The following is a 14,769-nucleotide window of genomic DNA, read 5'->3' as shown; positions in this document are numbered from 1 at the left end:
TCTCTGCATTTGTGGCATGCATCAATTGGCCTAGCAGCTGATAAAGTGTTTAGTGCCTCAGAATGTGGCACTCACATAGCTGTGGCTGTTGCAATGAGAGAGCTTGCATTTCATTTTGGGCCAGCTTGGTATGCTGTGTGGCTTTGCGCACTTTGCTTGCCACATGTGGCACTTGATGCACTTGTGCGTCAACCGCTTGGCCATTGGCCATAAAAAGTTTGCTAAGCTTGTAGTAAATATATAATGTGTGTATACTTTTTATTGCTGGCAGCATTAGCATTATTAATGCTCATCATGCAACGCCCCATGTTGCACACACACACACACAGGCGTCGTTAATTGTTCTATTAGGCAAATGAGTGCAGTTTGCCAGCAAAAGTAACTCCTCAATTAGCGTTACGTATGAGCGGGCAGAGGGCAGAGGTCACGCCCAAGGCTAACACATCCTCTGCTTGCCCACATTCGTGTCAAGGTGAACAGTCGCTGCTATAAGTTTTGTACGCCATAAAATTCGATTAGCTTGCAGTTTGCTCAACTTCATATGCATAAGAAAATGTGTGGAAATATTCGAAAAAAATATATATATTTTTATATGGGCTACTCCAAATTAATACAAATTCAACAAATTAAATTTAAATCTCTCTAAGTTCTGCTTCTTGAACGATTTATCTGCAAATAATAATATTTAAAGATTTCTGTGGCATTCCGAATAACTTTAAATTTGGAAAGAAATATTAGAAATATTTTGTTTTGAAGCAACTGCAATATTTTGTTGTAGTTTTTCTAATTTTCTTTTGAAAAATTAAAACATTTTTGATTATTAATTTTTGTACTTGTTTGATAAGTTATGCCAACTAAAGTTTTGTCTTTTTTTTAAGAACTTGTAAATTAAAGTATAAAGCAAAACGTTGCAGCAATTACAAAATTTTCAAAGCAACATTTTTTTTTTAATTTGCTAAGTATTTTGTATTAAATTTTGTAGCAAAATCTGTGTCTGTTATTAGTTCAACAAAAAGGTTTTGTTGTCATTTTACAAATATTTAAAATTTAAATTGCTTCCATGCACTTTCGTGTAGAATTTTTGTACTAAATTTATTTAAATTCAAGGCGCAGCACTTGGCTATATACAAATGGATACTCATACATATGTCTAGCATATAGTAAGAGCTGTCTACAGTTTTGATTATCACATCACTTAATCATGCACTGACATGAAGTCCACTTTAGTTTGTCGCTCTGCTCGCTCTCTCTCTCGCTCGCACAGGCTTTTTGCACGCTTGGACGCTTGCGCGTTTGCTCTTGTTCCTAGTTACTTGACTATGGGTTAAGTTTTCTCACGACGCAACGCGCTTGGTGATGATCAGAAATTTTCTGCGCCCATGTGAGCATGAGACCGTGACCATTTTGACTTTTACCCCTCCCGCACGCCCCGCCCCCCGCTCACCGTCTAGCTGTCAGTCTCTGTCTCTTCTCAGCTGTTTCTGTTTCTGTTTCAGTTTCTTCTGTGTGTGCGTTCACAATTCATTTCCGTTTGGTTCTGCTTTGCATTTTGTGGGCCAAAAATCTCACGCCACTCTCCACAGCGAGTCCAATAGCAAGTCCATTGCAATCCCAGCTCGTCGCCTTTGTATATATACTCTATATATATATATATATATATAACTTTTTTGCATTGTTACAAGACGACAACGCTTGAGTTTCGGCGCAGGCTTTCAAACGAGTTTGCTAGCCATGGTCAAGAGCACAATATAGAAAGAAAAAAAAAGCAGCAGAAAGAAAGCAAAAAAAAAAAAAAAAAAACGCGAGGCATAGAAAAATAGTAAAGAAATTAAACATAAACAGCAGACTTATGTATGTTTGTTTGTTTGTTTGCAACGATATTTGGACGATTCCTTGTGCTCGCCACTTGGCAATTACAAACGGCCAAGTTAGTAGTAGTTTTGGGGGCAACAACAACTTTCACCAACTTCAGCTAAAAGCAAAGCTGCAATGCATTTTTCGTTCGTTTTGTTTCAAGGGGTCGAGCGTCGTTTTTTTTGGTTTTTTTTTTTAAGCTTTTGCCCTTAATGGCGACTGAACTGGGTTGGGGCGACTGTTTGCTTGGATGCATATGAATCACCTTTCTGGCTGGACTTGATATATTGACTGCCCATATGACTCATGTCGAGGCGATTAAGCGGCGCCCCAAAACTTATCAAAAGGCACGCGCTCTGTCACTTTCTATGGCTTCGTTTTGGTTTCCAAACCAAACAAGCTAAAAATTCTTATCTTATCAGTGCCTAATACAATGTGCAGAAATTATAACAACAACAACAACAGGCACATATATAAATAAATAATAGCAGCAAATTAATACAAAAAAAAAAAGGCAGCAGCAACTAAATTTCAACAGCGCAGTTCAGTTCAGTTCAGTTTATCTTTATCAACAAAAGTTAGCAACAACAATTTGCGCGCTTATCGCTAATTGCTCTGTCTGGATTTTGTACTTAATAACATATAGTATATATATATATATATGTATATTTGATATTGCCTTTAGGCCGCTGCTGTGATATAAAACAGATAGTTTAATTTTGTTGTTGACGTCAAAATCATTTCACAACTGACTGTGTCGATCACTTGAGTTAAAATATTTTTTGTGCTCTCCAATCCTATGCCATGACTCGTTGACATTTTTCGCCAGCATTTTTGGCCCCCAGCTCTAAACTCAGTCTCAACTCCAAAAGCACCCAAAGCCACAAAGTCTGTTAACTCTGCTTAGTTAGGTTTTATTTTTAAGTCAATGCTGACCAGCAGCAGCAGCAGCAGCAGCGGTAGCAGATGCTTTGGTATGGAGAGCGCGCGCGTTCGTGTCGTTTGCTCGCTTCGTTTAGTGCTCGTCGCCACGTCCTGCAGCCAATCAGAAGCGTCGACTCAAGCGCTTCGTATTTCTGTTGACTGTCGTTGTTACATAACAACACAGGCAAGCAACATTTACAGTTGCGCCTGGCTCTGGACCACACAATGTAAAAACTAAACACACAGCCAGTCGTCAGCAGCAGCAGCAGCAGCAGAGCAATCGAGCGTCGTCGTCGTCGTCGCTCTCTTCAAGCAATGTAAAGTGTTGTGAGCGTAGCCACCCGCTCACTCGTTCTTGCGCTCGCCTCTCTGTGTTCGGCGCGCATCGTTCGTGCGCTCGCTCGTTCGGCTTGCCGTTTTGTTCGCTTGCTTGGGGGGGAACAGTGTGTTTCAGTTTCAGAAACGCTTTACCTGTCGACTCGTTGGCAACGTGCGCGCGGACACCGCAACTCAAAACGTGTACGACGACGACGACGACGCGGCGCGTCGCAGCAGCAGCGACGTCAGTGTAAAGTTTTGCGCGTTACTTACTTGTGACGTTTTTAACTCTGTGTGTGCGCTTGTTATTCTTTTTTTTTTGGCGTTTCGTTTTTTTTTTTAAGTTTTATATTTTTTTTTGCGCGTTTGTTGTTATTGTTATTTGTTTGAATGGCAGACACAACAACAACGCCGCCGCGACAAAGTAGCAAAGTTGCTCATACGCCCCGTCGCACATAAATACAAATACATATAAACAAAAACACACACACACACACTAATACAGTGATACGCCGCTTTTATAGTGTGAACGCGCGACGGTGCGACGTGCAAAATTTCAATTCGCATGCGAATCTAAAAAAAAAATCACAAAATAAATGTTTGTTTTTGTTTTTGTTTAGTGCGCTATATTTTGCGCATATTTTTGTTATTGTGAAGCTACAAAATCAAACAAATTGTGCATAAAGTAAAACAACAAAATAACACACAACTACATACATAATAATAATTATTAAAAGTAAGCCTACAAATATACACACACACACACTCACATACGCTTCGCACACACACACACATACACACGCACACTTACTTAGCGCGCAACAAGTTTGCGCCTAATAAAATTTCCATTGCTTATTTGGCAAATATATAAAAACAACAACAATTGCTGCAGTTTTGAGCGCAATTTTTTTTAGCAAAGCTTAAGACGCAACAAGTTCCACATGCCACACATGCCACAAAAAAAAACAACAAAGAATTTCGCATTAAATCTGCTCGCCACACTGATAACAATAATAATAAATTCCAGAACGTCAACGTAATTTGAATAGAGTTTCTGCTTAAATGTGTTTTTGTTGCTATACAATGTTTTTTTTAATAATGCTATGTACATTTCATTTTGTAGTATGTGTGTGTGTGTGTGTTTTCAAAGAAACATTTGGCGCTTGTTTATCAGCAATGTTGATCTGTATCAAATGCTTATTTCTTGGAATGAAACAAAAACGACAACAACAACAAAAGTTCAACAAGTGTTTCAAATGAATGTACATTGAAGTTCTTGGTAGTTGCTAAAATAGCTAAAAAATATAATAATTAGTTTGGTTGAAAGAGCGCAAATTAAAGTTTAGCAACAATTTGTGCTTAGCATATAAAATATATAAATAATTTTAATTCAGTTGCAAGAGTTTAACTTAAAGTTTGTTGCAAGCAACAATTTGTACTAAAAGTATATAAAATATAAATGCATGTGTTTATGTGTGCGTGTGTGTGTGTGACTCGCATCCTGGCATTATACATAACGCTAAGTACTAAGTACAACAGCAGACTCTTTACCCATTCTCTTTGCCACTTACTTCCACTTTACTTCCACACTCTTATTCTTCTTGTTGTCGTCGCACATGCTGTTGCTGTTGTTGTTGTTGTTGCTGCTGTTGCCTTTGCACTTTAATTCCTGCTTCTTATTTAGCATCTGCGCCGGGTGTTACTCGAGCCAACACGGCAATGAGGCCTCCAATGTCAATAAGAAGCGGCAGTTGTGCTGTCAGCCCTGCCCGCTCTCCTTGCCTCGCCTGCCCTTTGCACGCGCGCAGGACGTGCACACACACGCACACACATACACAAGCTGAAACCATTCATGAACTCTCTTGCTCTTGCTCTTTCTCGCTCGTCGCTTATCCGTTTCAGTTGCTTGCTCATGAATGAATTGCACTTAAGCCGCTAGCCCGCTAATATCTTTGCCCAGTCAGTCAGTCAGTCAGTCAGTCATTCAGTCAGTCTGCTCATCATTTACCGTTTGTCTGCGCTTACCTGAGCTCAGCTGCGCTCATCCTGCGCAGCTCCTTTATCAATGAGCGATCGCTTAAAGTTTTAAAAACAACTTCAACAGTTGGCGAGCGCTGCTTTTAATTTATTTATTATTTATTATCGCTTAAGCTTAGACTTAAGCTTAAATTAGCAGCAACTTTTAGTTGCTTGTTTTATAGCAATTTTCACAGATTTATTATTTTTATAAGCTTAGCTTATTTATGCTTTTATTTTATTCATTTCTGTTCGTCTATGTTATTTATTTTATTATTATTTTTGTAAGCATATTTTTTTCGTATTTACTATTTAGTTACATTTTTATTATTTTATATTTTTTTATGTTCATTTTTTAATTTTCTGCATTTTTATTTTCTGTGCTTACCTTTATTTTATTTAATTTACTTTATTAGTTTTGTTTTCATTTTATTTAGTTTTAGTTTTATTTTTATAAATTTGTTAATTTTTTTTTTAAATTTTATTTATTTACTTTGCATATTTTTGCTTTTCACTCAAATGTTATTTAAATTAGTTGTTTTATTTATAATTTTTTAAGCATATCTCAAGTTAATTTCTTAATTTTTGTGCGCTTTTGTTTTTTTATGTTTCTTTATTCGAGTTTGAAGTTCTATTTTACGCTCGATCGGGGCAGTTACTTTCGCTATAGAATGTTAGCCATGTCACACGTTTATCAACAGGTGTCAACAGTCTATGCAAATATTTCTACTGCTAACGGTGCTCTTTATGGCCATAAAGGCTATATGGCCTAGGCTATAGAGTAGAACAACTATCACTTGAATTGAACTTGTTTTATTGCCGCCTAGCCGCAAGTTATGCCAATAGATAGTTTCATAATTTTTGTGTAAAAACATTTACATATGTCAACTGCTTAAGGTTAAAAGCCATACAAATTACACTGCACTACAAAAGAAAGCAGCAAACAGTGCAGCTTTTTTTTTTTTTCTTTTTTGTATTTTCAGTTTCATTGTTTTGCTGCTTTTTATTGTCAGCATAAGGTAGAAAACGTTTTTCAATTTTTCGCTTAAGGGTTGCGTGTTCGTTGAATTGTATTTTATATATATATATATATATGTTATATATATGTACAGCTGTCAGCTGGTTGCTTAGGCCTATGCGCGCTCCTTAGCATTTTCTTTAGTTTGGCATTTGAAACTCGTTTTTTATATTTTTTTTTTTGCTATTTGTTTGCTGCGCACTTTATAAAGTAAAAAAAAAATAATAATAATGTCCTTGAGCAACATTTTGTTGTTGTCTCTTGAACAGCCCCTGGGGCAAGACATATATAGTGTATGCATATTTTTTTGTATAACTGTTGAGCAAAAAGAAGAATTTGCATTTAAAGCAAGTTGCAATTACAGTTGGGGGCAGGAATATGCAGAGCAAGCAATGTAGATTAAAAGTTAAACTTATTTCACATAATATATATAGTAAATATATAGATAAGCCTGTGTCGACTCGACTGGTTAGCTGCAAAATTGTTATAAATTGTTAAACTATTTACAAAGCAATTCCAATTCTAAAATGAGAAGCTCAATTTAATAATTATAATTTGATTATTAAATTTTTTTTTGTTAAAAAACTTTTTATTTTCCAAATCCTTGTTTCAAACCTGTAAATCCATTCTTATATTTTATACTCATCAATTTTAAAACGCTATAAACAATATTGTTAGTAAAATGGTTGGATTTAATTGTATTATTTTTATATATAATTTGCAACAATTTTTAATTTTTATTTAAAATGAATTTACTTTCATTTTATTTAAATTACAAAACATGTAAATTGTTTCATCTATCACATCGCAGCACACCTATCTATATTTTATATATTTTTATACACTTTGACATTTTATTTTTTAGCTTAAATAGCAAAATATGCATTAATCTTGAGTTAGTTAAAGGGCATGCCCAAGTCGTTGAGATTAGCAGTTGCAACATATGCATTTGGGATTTGCTTGCTGCGCAATTGCATTACACACACACACACACACGCACACACACATGCATAGATGTGTGCACATTGGTTTGCAATCAAATGCAATCGTTTGAGCTTTATATGGGCAACAAGGCATAGATAATATCTCGCTCGATGCAGTTGTGAAATGGAAATAATTCGAAAATAATAAATTTGTTCTCTCTTATGCAAACTAAATTGTGCGTACATTTGTGCACTTAATATTAATTGCAGTTCAGTTTAAACAATTTAATTCATTACTGATACACGCACGCAATTTAAAACATGTCAGCTCTCGCGCTCTCTCGCTCGCTCGCTCGCTCTCTTTAACTTTCCTTGCGGCGATGACAAATTTTTTTTTTACAACGCGTCTCATGCAAATGAACGAAACGAAACAAAACAAAATGAAACGAGCTGAACTAAAATGAAATGAAATGAAATGTAGCTGAAGCATTATTTTGTTAGCGCCTTTCGTCTCTTCTACACACACACACACACACGCATGCACGCACACCCACGTCTCCCGCCCGCTCATTTTCTCACTATCGCCACTGGGCAACACACACACGCACACACACATTGCTGCTGTTGCTGGTGTGTGACCTTCGCATAGCAGCGCGTCGTCGCCAGCATTGCTTATTATAAGCAAAATACACTGAGCGAAACGCCAACTAGCTGCTGTTTAAGTTTTAGTTACACTGCAAAATGTAAGCATTGTTGTTGTTGTACATTGAGTGCAAAGTACACTGAGCGAAGTACAATTAAATGCTGTTTAAATGTTAGTTACACTTTAGAGAACTCAACAACTGCTTGTGTAAGCAAAATACACTGTGCGAAATTCAATTAGCTACTGCTTACTGATAACAATTGTTGATTTAACATTTATTATTTCGCTTCAACTTGTTTATTTTTCCCAGTGTAGCCAAGATTTCGACTGCTATCCGTCGTAGTCCAAGTCCACGCTTTATCGCATAGTTTTGCGTATGTTAATTCGTTTACAGTCGCCGTCGCCGTCGCTGGCTACGGCATTCGTCAAACGCTAATTTACTCTCTATGAGAGCTACAAATAATGAACCGCTGCTGACACTCGCCACCAAAAGCTGTCGCTACTCGTTGTTGTTGTTGTTTTTCTTTTCTTTTTTTTTTTTTTTTTGGTGGCTGCCGTCAAGCGAAACCGGAAGCCAAACGCAAAATAGAGTCTCGACCCAAACATGTTTTAGTTTTTCCGTCTGCCAAGCTCTTCGCTGCTTCGACGTCGTCTCCACCACAAAATTTAGTCGTCGAGCCTCTCCAAAAGCCGCTCTCTGCCCATAGAAAGTAACTCGCTTTAAGTGAATGGCCGAGTAGCTTCAAAAAAAAAAAAAAAACTTAAATGTAAGTGCTATGTGTATTGGTGTGTGTGTGTGTTCGTTGTTGGCTATGTATTGGTGTATTTATATTTCGTTTGACATTTGGCTGTAGGCTTTTGTAATATAGTCAAATGCTAATGAAGTTATTTCAACTTAAAAGCAACAATTGATTGACAGTTGAATTTGATTTATGCACAAATTGTTGCCACACACTCCAGACAGGCAGACAGAGTGAGATAGCGATAGAGAGAGTTCTATTTGTAGCAATAAATTTATGTAACCCACAGCTAGCAAAACAAAATGCAACAAATAACAACAAAATAAAAAACACGCACGCTTACTATGTGATAAAAACAACAACAAACAAGAAAACAACAACATTCAAAAAAAAAAAAACAAAAACAATCAACAGGCAACAAGCAACAAGACTTTAAGCCACGCCCAACAATGCACGAACATTTTACCATGTGGATTAATTTCGGATTGCCATTTTTTAAATGTTTGTATAATTTCTATATAATTTCATTAAACAATTTATTAATTTTACTATTTGCTGCTGTGCCCTGTTGTTTAAACTTGTTTAGTTTCACTTTGGCTTTTGTTTCAAAAATGTTTTGCATAAAACTTAAACTGCCTATTTAATTTTTGGTATTAATTTGATTTGGCAGGCGCGATCAAACTAAGCGACTGCCTTTTTTCCAGCTTTTTAATTTTGTTGTTGTTGTTGTTGTTGTTGTTGTTTGTGGCACAGTTTAAAAGCGACGCAAGCTTATAAATAAATATGAGCCACTAAATGGGCAAAACCAAGCTATTAGCAACAGCACCAAATACACAATAAAAAATTCAAATAAAAAAATAATAATACGCAAGCGATCGATCGCGATATTTTAGTTTTAGTCGAAACTTAAACAAATAATCAAAATGTGTGCGCAAAAAATAACAAACTTATAAGTGTTAAAAAATCTACAGAGAGAGAGAGAGAGAGAGAGAGAGAGAGCGTAGGCTAAGTAGTGTAACATAGAGAGAATTTCATAGCGAGCGCAAGCAAACAAAAGAGCGTAAGAGAGAGAAGAGAGCGTGAGTACTTTGCTGTCTACTGTCTCTCTGTGTTGTACTTGTTTTTAATTATTATTATTGTTGTTTTATATTTCATCAGCGTTCCATCATCATCAGCCTTTGAGTATTTTGTATGTTGTTGTTGTAACTTTTAACTGTAACTATGCACAATTTGTTGCAGCAAACATTCATGCACTTCATATGCATATATATCATGCTATTCCATATCAATATCATGCTTGTAGATGCTACAAACTTTAAACAAATCATAATATTTCAAATGAACCTAACAGCGAATCTAAACGCTTTAGCTTTATTTCTATTGCTAACCTATTCTAGTACATATTTTAAAAAAGAAAGCAAGCCTCTAATTAAAATGTATTCCAAAAATATTTCTTATAAGCGCAGCACTGTTTTCTCCCAAAATTCTTTTTACTGTTTTTTATTCCTTATAATTAATAACTCATTTAATTTCCAAAGCAACTCAGCTCTATTATATTGCTCTGTGCTTTTCATTTCGTAAACAAAACATGTCGTAAAAAATTATTTTATGTGCATACAGCACAAATTTCATATTTAAATGTTGATCTAAACAGTTCTACGCCATTAAAAAAAAATATGAAAAAGCAAACGCAGATTGCGCTTCTAAGATTTTTATATTTAAGCTAAATGAGAATTTTATGTATTGAGGAAGTTTTTGTATTATATTTCAGTATTTCAGTTCATGCCTTTCAATATTTAATAACGTTATAAATTGTATAAATTCAGCTAATTTGTTAGCAATTTTTAGTTATAAATATTATTACAGCTGCAGCCCAAAGTCATTTAAATTGCAATTGAATTGAACTAATTATGGCGCAGCATACAAAGTTAAGAACTTCAACAGTTATGCACTGTAGAGGGCGTTGTTGTTGCCACAAAAAATTCTGCAAGCAGACGAGGCAACAATTCATTCACAATTTGTGGTCAAGTGAATGAATAATGAAGTCAGTAACGCCTACTTTTGTTCTTCACACACACACACACACACTGACACACACACACAGACAACAATCGCAGCTGGCTTGAGCTGATGATAATGATGATAATTATAATGATAATGATGATGCCGTTTGCTGTTGATACATTTTGGCTTTGGGCTATTGCCGACTCTGCTGCTGCTGCTGATCCTCGACGCATATGTTTGCCACTTTTTTTCTTTTTTCAGCTGCCACAGCTGACGCAGTGTGGCAGGTGCCACAACAACAGAACAGAAAAAAAAAACCGCAACTAAGAAAGACGCTGCGCGTTTTGGCTTTGTTACCTGTTGTTGGCCAACGAAGCGTTGCGGGCTGCTCCGCTTGCAATTTAATTGAATTTTATTTCTGCGGCAGCATTTTGGGCAACGCCTCAGTTGCTGCCACAAATTTCAATATCATTTGTTAAAGCCGCCGCTGCCGCCTGTTTCTTGGCCGCTTCCTTTTGCGTTCTTCGCTTTCAGCTGTTAATTCCAACTAAATTATGTATTTTGCATAATTACAATATTTGACTGTTTTACTGTTGACTGCACGCCACAGAACATTGCAAGTTGCAACCAAAAATAAGTTTTCTACCTCCTTTCACCCAAAACGAAACAACGAAAATTCGTTGGCAAGGAGAAAGTGGCACGTTGGCAAGGAAGCGACTTTCACATGCAACAGGTGCACTCAATCGCTTTGCCCCTGCCCCTGCCCTAGCCATTTTCCATTTCTCTAGGGCGTTGTTGTTATTACTGTTTGTGGGCGTGGCTGCAGCATTGCGTGCATTTAACTCTGTGCGTAATTATTCACTTTGATTGCTATGCGCGCACCCATCAACGGCCTTCTAATTGCCCAACGCTTTGCTAATTGCCCCACTGTGCCGGCCCGCAGAGCTAGAGAGCGAGCCACGTCCTAATGCTTACATAAATTGCTTGGCTCTAATGCATGTAATAGCCTGGCTTACATGCATGCTGGCCTAAACTGTTTCTCCCCCCTCTCTCTCTCTCTGGCTTTTTGCTGTTCTCACCTGATTTATAAGCGGCGGCGGCGGCTCATTAGCGCCGACTAAACTGACAGCATTACAACTAAATGAAAATTGCAAGTAGTGTTAATAATAATTGTGAGCTAAACATGCACAGCCACTTACTGCAATAAACAATAGTGTTTAATAATATATTTGTGACATTTTTAGTGGCTAGGCAACACTTAAGGCTTATGCAATTAGCTTAACTTGCTTAATTAGCTTTCAAGTTGTCAAGCTATCGATAGTATCGATTGGATTGACGAAACTTGCAATAAACAAATTCAAATAACAGCTTAGGCTTTAACTTGATTAGCATATCAAAAATTACTTTAAATATTCTTCATTTGCTAAGTTTTGACAAGTTCCGCTGACTAACTCCAGGCCCAATTGCAGCGCTGCTGTCTATCGATAGTATCGATTGCATAAACATTAACATTAACCAACATTAAAAGCAGCTAAAGTGTTTCGAAATAGTAGCTTTGACTATTTTTTAATGACTTTGCAAAGCAATCAACTGCCAGCTTAATCTGAAATTTGAAATTTGATTAGTTTGACTTGCAATTCCCCCACAAGAAATTCTATTAAGTAAAAGCTCCCAGTGCTTGGGCAGTTGTGGTCAATGAATTTTAAGCAATTTCAGTCAATGCTGTCACTCACAGTAATTGCATTTTTAGTAAGTAAAACGAAACGAAAGCGAAAGAGCCACAAACCCCAGTTACTACCACTAGGATATACATATGTATATATATATGTATATTGTTGTCATATGGCAAACAGCTAAAGGATTAAATATGCTTTTGACGTTGCCGTTCTGGTTGTTTGCCTTATGGCCTTTGGCTCTATATTGTGTGTTGTCAGCTTTTATGCACTCTATGTTAGCTATTGGCTATCTCGCTCGCACATAAACAATGTGCGATTGTGTTGTAGGTCAAGTGCACAGCTTTGACAAATTGTTTGTTTGTTTGTATGTATGTATGTGTGCATTTGACAGGCGCCGACATTAAATAATAATACCTGACAGCGGCAGCACTCGAAGCGCGCCTTCTCCTTTCACCATGCGAAGCAACCAACACCTACGAAATATTCACCACACCCCCACGCACACACGCACGCAGTCTGCAGCAGCAGCAGCTGTCATGACAGCGACGCGTCATCGTCTATGTCGGCTTGCTTACGCTCTCTCGCTCTTGCGTTTACGCTCTCTCACTCATGTTGTGTTTGCTTTTGCATTTGTGTTCTGAGCTGCTGCTGCTTATATGTATGTACTAGTAGTTGGCTTGCTGTCATTTGCTTCAAATGCGCTTTAAAATATTTTACTGCTAAGCTTAAATAGCTGCAGCCGCTGGCACAGGTGCGTGTGTGTTTCTGTCTGTCTGCAAAGTCAACGTCACTTGTTGTTGTTGTTATTGTTGTTTTTGTTACAATATGCGTCTACATAATTTGTAATGTCATCGTGCTGCTGCTGCTGCTGCTGACGTCACAGCGCCACAGCCACACCGCAAAGAGCAGCAGAAAATTGAGCGTACGGATTACAGCTTTTAGCTTCGCACTCTAGTTCTTGCTCGCTGCTTCTTGTGTTTGTCTACGTGCTGTTGAGCATGCTGCTGCCGTCGTCGACGTCGCTGCTTACAGCGCACATCAGCAGCAAGCAAGCATTAAGTAGCGCACAGTGGTATAAACTGCAATAAATTGCATTTGCGTGTAATATCAGCTGCGCAAAAACTTATCAACATGGGAAACTTGTCGACTTATGTATAGTATTTGTTGATATAGAAATATCAGCTGATACAGCCATTAATGTGTGCATTAATATTAGCGTCTGACAAACGGAAGTGTTTTTTTTCTGTTTTGTTATTTTTTTTTTTTTTTGCCGTTTGCTTATCACTGTGCGCTGCTCGGTTGGCGTCAATATTCACGCGTTGCAGCAGAGATAAACAGTTTGCGGTTGTTGTTGTTTTTGTAATTGCCCTTAGCTCTGTAACTTTTTGGCTTCTCGACGTTTCTGTGCTCAGAGCGCGCAACAGCTAAACAAAGAGAGTGAGAGCGAGTATACGGAGAGTACGACAGCTGTTTGGCTGTGTGTGTTTGTGGCCAGTCAATGGCATAACATTCACTCACACACACACACAGGTAGAACGTTTAGTTTACTATAGAAGTTGGCGCCGGCCGCCAGCGAATGGTCAAAAGTAAAAAACTTTTTGTTTATAAATATGCGCATAGCTCTACGGCTAACGGTTTAACATGCCAAAGGGCAAAAAACAGAATAAACAGCGCATGCCAAAGTGTTGATAAAAATGCAATTTAAAATGAAATGAAACGCCAAATATAAAAAAAAGAAAAACGATAAAAATATAAAACGCGCGCGTATGCAAATCTCAGTGAGTTTTTGTGTGTTATAATAATTGTGTGTTTTTTACAGTTGCATAAATCAAATGTTGAACGAAATTAATAAATATTTGTAAAAAGAGTTGCCTTAACAATGAAACTTCCTTGTTGACATTACGTTATGAATATACAAAAAAAAAAAAAAAATCTATTACGACATATACAAATAAATCATATACAACAAATATATATACAAATATAAAGCAAATATATTTTTTCCATAAATATTAAACCAATTAAAAAACGCCAGTCATGCGCCTAAAAGAGACAACAAAAAAATCAACAACTGGCAATCAACTGTTGCCGCTGTCCGGCGAGCTCTTCAAATCGCTACGCATCTCGCCGCCCACTGTGGCACAGCAGCAGCAACAGCAACAGCAACACCAACACTTGCAACATCATCAGCATCATCATCATCATCACCATCAATTGCAACGCTGCTCCAGCGTGGGCAGCACCAGCAGCAGCGGCACCTGCGAAACGGAACGCTCCACCCAATCTTCATCATCGGCATTGTCGCCACTGGCCGCCATGGCTGCAATGCCAGCGATGAACAGCAACGTGGATGAAGCTGCGGCGGCGGCAGCACTGGCGGCCAACATTGCCGAATCCTTTACATTCTTGCAACAGCATGCGGCGCATCATTTTCGCGACATTTTGTATGCGGCACATATGTTGGGAAGAGGTAAAACTAAAACAAGTCAACGCGCAACGCGATACACTGAAAAAAACAGACAATATATCAAATATTAAATAAATTCAAATAAATTCTATAACAAGAACTTCAATTTATAAATGCCTTACAAAAATGATCTAATAAATTAAAAAATAAATAAATTTAATTATCAAAGCAAAACAAAAAAAATGT

At 37.3% G+C, this 14,769-nt stretch overlaps 1 protein-coding gene across 1 annotated transcript in view; it reads left to right on the top strand.

The window, feature by feature from the left end:
* The window catches only part of LOC108605082, a 37,009-nt gene that overhangs the window by 14,971 nt on the left and 7,269 nt on the right, over positions 1–14,769 (top strand). The window lies entirely within an intron of this gene.

Source organism: Drosophila busckii, chromosome X, assembly GCF_011750605.1.
Source record: "Drosophila busckii strain San Diego stock center, stock number 13000-0081.31 chromosome X, ASM1175060v1, whole genome shotgun sequence".
Lineage (NCBI taxonomy): Eukaryota > Metazoa > Arthropoda > Insecta > Diptera > Drosophilidae > Drosophila > Drosophila busckii.
Note: the sequence above shows the minus strand (reverse complement) of the source record. Positions and strands in the feature narration are given on the sequence as shown.